This window comes from Aquila chrysaetos, chromosome 10, assembly GCF_900496995.4.
Source record: "Aquila chrysaetos chrysaetos chromosome 10, bAquChr1.4, whole genome shotgun sequence".
Lineage (NCBI taxonomy): Eukaryota > Metazoa > Chordata > Aves > Accipitriformes > Accipitridae > Aquila > Aquila chrysaetos.
Window position 1 is genome coordinate 4,675,323 of NC_044013.1, and position 6,387 is coordinate 4,681,709.

At 38.6% G+C, this 6,387-nt stretch overlaps 1 long non-coding RNA gene across 1 annotated transcript; it reads right to left on the reverse strand.

Moving 5' to 3' along the window:
- Positions 1 to 248: 248 nt before the first annotated feature.
- LOC115347524 lies at positions 249 to 2,416 on the reverse strand. The gene is made up of 2 exons (XR_003925512.1): positions 2,295 to 2,416; positions 249 to 392 (listed from the first exon to the last, which is right to left on the reverse strand). It is a non-coding gene; the product is annotated as an uncharacterized LOC115347524 (long non-coding RNA).
- Between the last annotated feature and the right edge of the window lie 3,971 nt (positions 2,417 to 6,387).

A 6,387-nucleotide genomic window follows, 5' to 3' on the forward strand; every position in this document is an offset into this window, starting at 1 on the left:
GAAAGGGAAAATGGGTGGAAGTACATTAGTGTACAAGTAGATATTTTAAGAGGCATTTTGCTCCTTAGCGGTAGTACAGAAATACTTACAGGGCACAGTTAGGGGAAAAGCCTTAACTACGCTCCACGTTGGGGCACAGATTGCAACAGCAAAGCCTTACTTCATGTAGACCGTTGAATTGAAAGAAGCGTGTCCCAGTGACACTTGCTAGTGGACAAGCCGAACCCTTTGCAGTGGGCGTACACGTACCTTGCTTGCCCCTCCATAGGGTGGGATCCAGAAGGTAGCACAGACCTACAACCCAATGACGTTGGTCTTGTCTGAAGAGGTCTTCATGAATCAGTGACCCTCATAACTGCGATGCCTCCTTTAACCCAGATCGCCATGCCCAACTGATAAATCCAGACCTAATTTAGTCCTCTGAAACAGATGAAGTTAAAATAAAACAAAGATGACATGATCAAAGTCCAAAAATTCATAAAGTGTTTTTTTCACTTATCTTTTACGTTGAAAACGGGGAACTGCCAAACTACTTTATTACCACAGACTTTCAGAGACTCAGGCGTGATGATGAGGAATAGCTGGAGATGGACAGATGTACACCTACAACTCAGATATGTGCACTCAAGTATTGGTGTCATCAGGTACTGAAACAGAGACAGTAAATCAGTGAACTAAACCACTTTGCTCTAGTAAGAGAGAAGTATGGATTTCATTATCCGAGGCCTTCTCAGGGTAAGATCTTAATGGCTGCAATGAGCTCAGTGGGAAAGGATAGTATCTGAAAGCAAAGGAAACCTCTGATGATTTTAAGTACTTTAATTTTTATCCCATAAACAATTCAGATGGGATGAGCTATGTAATGGCTTTTTTATGATAATTATGTCTATTTGTTTGGTCTTTTACCAGATCGTTAAAGCTACTGAGGTTGCTGGAGAGCCAATTTTTTTTCTTGAACTGTTTTAACTGTTCTTATTTGATTGCTGGGGTTTAGTGATGATAAAGATTTATAAGCAGCCAAGAAAAGCTATTTTTAAAAAGCTTGCCTTCTGAATATAAACAGTCCCTCCCTCTTGAAATAATTTCAGTGACAAAGTTTTTCCTTTATTAAAAGGGGGAAAACAACACAGAAACAGCTACCTAGAAAATATGGTCACAAAAAATGTTTTCTTTTTTCCCTGCAATGTTACAGGGAAAAGGAGAAGGCAGACAGAAACAAAAGCATTTTAGTAATGAGGCCTGGCACAAGTTCAAACATAAATGTTGCCTCATGCATTGGGACTGCAGGATCAGGTCACAGGAACGAAATCAAGAGTGACTTCATTCCACCCTAAAATTCAGCTCTGGAAACAATTATTAATTTGACTTAATCTCTTGCATGGGATTGCTGTTGTAAAACCGTGGGATGGGGTGGGTGACGAAGGGTGAAGGGAGGTATAGATACATATACCTATAAGTGCTTCCACCAGAACACGAAACTTAACTCACGCTTAAAACCCCATCTCCAGAATAACACAGCACAGTGAGGGCTGGTTCAAAGGAAATTAAGCTGTGAGACACCTTCTAGAGCAACACTTCAGTTTTACCATTTAACAGCCTCAGGAATCAAAATATGACAGAAAAAATACCAATTTACTTACACACTTACTGCCCAAACTTTTGAATACACAATTAGTTTTAGATGGGGAGATTTTTCTAATTATAAACAGTTGTGTATGTGTATGAATCTTAGCGGCTTTCTGTAGCATGCTGAGTCCAATGACAGCATCTGCCACCTGCATTGCAATTCTCAGAAATTTAATTATAATACCATGCACATATCCCTGCAGTTTTGGCATCAATTACTCTACTATCACATTAATATTATTTATTGTACCTGTTTAACCTTTGTATTTGCTAATAGGTTTTCAAACTGGTTTTACATACACTGCTTTGTATACTACACAGCAGTATGAAATTCAGGCAGAAATTTACATAATTCTCCAAGGTATAAACTTATTTTCCATTTGAAGCCATTAAATATCATCTATCTGTATATCACCATCTTTTTTCAAAGTCTCAATCACATCTATATGCAATTCAGTTTTCAGGAAGCAGAAGTTCATATAACACATTAGAAGTAATTTGTTTCCTTCCGTTAAAACATTTACTTATGTTTTTAATACCACAGATTTTCCAGAAAAGAACGCATTTCAAATATAACGTATTTTAGTTCAGTATCGTTAAAAAAGGAACACAGGTTGTTTGTGACGTTATTTATACACAACTGCTGTGTATGACCATTCATTTCTTACCCGATCTCAAAATTTCCAGATGTCTGCTCTGCATCGCCAGAATCACAGTGCCACTGTCCCAGAGAGGGCAGGCAGGAAGGACATGAAGGTGGACAAGATACAGGTTTTAGGAGGAGGTGCAACAGTCACGGATCTATTATCTCTGCAACAGAGATACAGCAAAAGCTACTTCTCAGGACACTTCTTTTCCCCCAACTTCCCCTTCCCATACTTAAATAGTACTCGTCTGGCCTCTGTGTCTGATGGGGAGCTCACAGTGCTGAGCAGTTTTGACACAGCTCTGGATCAAAACACTGGAAATTTGTCTTCTGCTTAAACACAAACTGTGATGAAAGGTAGTCCCACGCAAAATGTTCACCTGAAAAACTGCTGTTGATTTTTTCTCTACTCCCATCATAAAAAACTCAAGTATCAGTCAATAAAAAAAAAAGATTTTTTTTTTTTGTTCTTTTTAATAAAAGCAGCAGCTATTAAGAACTAGAGAAAAAACAGTGTTTATACCCACTGTGATTCAAAAAGAAAAATATTCAACTTCACAAGATTAATTGTCCTTGGAAAACAAAAAGGAAAAGTTTTAGGAGTAGAAAGTAAAAAAAAAAAAAAAAAAGCCAGCCACTGTACAAACCAGAATGAAATTATTATCGATATTACCATTTAAGACAGTTTGGTTAGGGGCAGCATGGCTAAACTACCCTGCTGACACTGCTTTTCTTTGTGGTGCCACCAAGACAAATTCCTGGATGATCCACACACCATGAAAGACTTCCAGCACCCTTCACTTCATGTTTTGGATGGCTTTAAGCCATCAGGATCAAAGGAAACTTGTTCTGCGTTCACAGCCTCAGCAGGAAAGGAGAGCAGAGGCATTTGTACAAGAGATCTTCATCCAGGTCCTACAGTGAAGCTGACATAGAACAGCCCTGGACACTCTTCTACAGTCTAATTTGAAAGTCCACAATACTTCCTAAAGCCCTGAACCTAAAAAAAAAATATCATATCTGCTACTCCTTCTTTAACATATCTGCTTCAAAACCAATTGCTTTCCAACTGAGTTTCTCACACGCTTTTGGAGATAATTTTAGAAAAGTTAGGAAGTACATAAAAAGCACAAAAAAATAAATATATCTCATTATTGCCTCAATACTTTAACATGGCTAAATTCAAAAACATAAGTTCTGGTGCACAGAATGTGTAAACTTCCACCAATAAATTTTTATTTATTTTACTTTTTTCAGAATTTAGCTGAAGCAACATATATTGTCTACCTCAGAGAAAGACCTAGGATATGGCATAATGGTATGTATTTGGGCACAGACTTTAGGACTTCTAAAATAACTATCCCTATAGGAAATTCATTAGGTTAGAAATAATTACTAACAAAAACCCAAGATCAAGATCCAGTACTACGAAACTCATTTCGCTCTTCAGCCAAGTGAACAGCATTTCCAAAGAGACGCTCATACCATCTCATTGACCCAAGAAGCTGCACATAGAAAAAGCTCAATGGCTGCTTTCCGTTAAAAATTCTGTGTAGGGAGGTGAAAGTAGAATTTAATTTAAGCAGGAAAGGGAGAGACATAAGTGACCAAGCAGCGCTCCAACCCGCAGCACTTCTGCCTGTCATCCTCAGGAAAACAAGCAAAGCTCTTGATAGTTCTCGTATTGAGGCGACACCAAAAATAGCTCATGTAAACCTCATATTACACACATGAGCAAAGCAAACAAGCACATCAAATCTGAGTCTCCTAGAAATATAAAGATGTTTCATCCTATAAAGCTGCTACTGTACGTCCTTTGGCCTGCCAGTCACCGGCTCCGAGACAGTTGGAACGGCGAGATTTTTATTTCCATCAAAGCAATCGCAGAAGGGGTCACCCGTGCCGAAAGCGGGGATGTGACAAAGCTGCTCGAATACGCCAACGCTCGCGCGGGAAGGAACAAGACTCACGCGTTTGGGACCCAACCCCAGCACCGTCACAAAGTCCACGTCCCCGACGGGCTCTGCCACACGTGCCACCGCCGCGAGGCCAGAATCCGACCCCCGCTACTGCCCTGCGGGAACGAGCATCTGCAAAGCCCCGCAGAGGTTTACAAATTTCTCCTAGCCTCCTCCAAACCATAACGATTTGCGATATTTTTTAGATGTTTCTCATGCCTAAGAGCAAGAACTACAGCACTCCCAAAATGGCTGAACTCGATGCATTTGCCCTTAACGCCGTTTTGACAGGAAAGGGCCAACGAACGCAACATATGCTGACAAAGGAATTGCTAATGATGAGTAGAGGGAAAAATGACATTGTTAGTTCTGCAAGATTCTTCACTTTAAAACCGCCTGTGCCAATACCGGCACATATTTCATATCTTTAATGTTCAACCTTGTTTGCCATTATAAAGCAAATATTTGTCAAATCCCTGTACTCTCTGAAGTTTCCCTGGGCTTACGGCAGAAATTTCTCTGCTGCCTTAGCCACCTCTGTGTCAGAGGGCGACTGCAGGAATTCAGAGCAGAAAATGGGAGGTCAGGCCTCGGTGGAAAAGGAAAAAGATCTGAAGGGTTTGAATCTAACCTGAGTCAAAGGACTGGCTCAGGTCACCAGGTCCATCGCCATCACATGGTGTGATCAAAGGGAGGGACACGGAGGTTTTGAGACACTTCCCAGGGTGGTCCAGTCAGTCCACTTGGGAGGTCAATTAAAAAGTGATTAAAAAGTGCAGCCTATTCACTAATTTCTGTATAGGCATTTCTATCTGGCCACAGATCTGCAAGTATCATGGTGTGCCTTCCCCTAACACCTCTCTGCAGTTCTCCAAAAGCCCAATTCCTCAAGAAATCACCTTGTACAACACCATCATAAATTACTCCCATATTACCAGATGGTCCAGTCTAAAATATCAAACAACATTTGTTTTAATGTATGCCTATGGCTGAGATTTTCAGAAATTAAACAAGGCAGAATTTTGTTTTCAAAAATATCAATTTCATTTTCAAACACATGTTTATTGACTTACAGCGTGCTCCTAAATTACTTTGGCAATTTCTGCTCTCGGCAATGAAATGGCGTAAGACACCTTTGAAAATCACAGTTGTAACGCTGAATACATATTGTTTCTATTTAGGTAAGTGGTTTGCCATTTTCAGAACTTCCTCACTTGTTTTCTTGCAGTGAAGGCAGGGGATGGGAGCCAGATTGCACCCACAAATTTAAGAAACAAACAAATGAAAAAGGAGAGAAAAGATGTAGAAAAGTAATTATTTTAAAGCACCCATGTGTCAAAGTTTTCAAAAAAAGAATGTAGATTTAAGCTACCTTGAAAGCAAAACATTTGAGTCTATAATTACACAAAGGAGAATTTGAAGCTAAATGAATTACCAAAATAAGATGGCTCTGATTGTGTTTGCCAATATTTCCTGCTTTATTCCAATTAGCCATAACTTTATAATTTGACTTTTTTTTCTTTGCAGTAGTCGTTCTGAGACAATGTCAGTGTTGAGTCCATAAGCATTCTGAGAATTAATTAAAATGTCATGAAATAGTTCTTTCATTAGCATATATATGGTCATAAAAATAATTATAATTACTTCTTAGAGGTGGAGGAGAGTTAAGTTTGATTGATGGAATTAATGAAAACGTGGACAGTTCCAACATACTAAATAGCAGAAACTTGGAGTATTAACTATCTACTATGCAAAGTTATAATAATTACAGTAAGAACTAAAAAGATTAGTATTCAGAAAGAACAATGTACCTTCGAGCCTAAAATACCCATCGCAAATTATGAATGTATTTTCAACTGTTTATATCTTTCTCAGAAGAAAAATATCATTTTGATTAACTTCCAAAGTCTCCTAGATTAATAGGTATTTGCAGTCTTACAGAGACTACAATCAATCCCTCTAATCTTGTTATCAGATACTAAACAGCTGGGTGACCTGATTTAAGTGTTGTGATTTTAAAGAAGTAATAATGTATAATAGTTTCCAAATGCCTGCTAAGAATTTGCAAGCTGTATAGTACACCAAAAGATATGCAAATAAATGACATTAAAAGAAACATTATAATTGGCATTGGAATGTATATAAACTTCTTGTGCA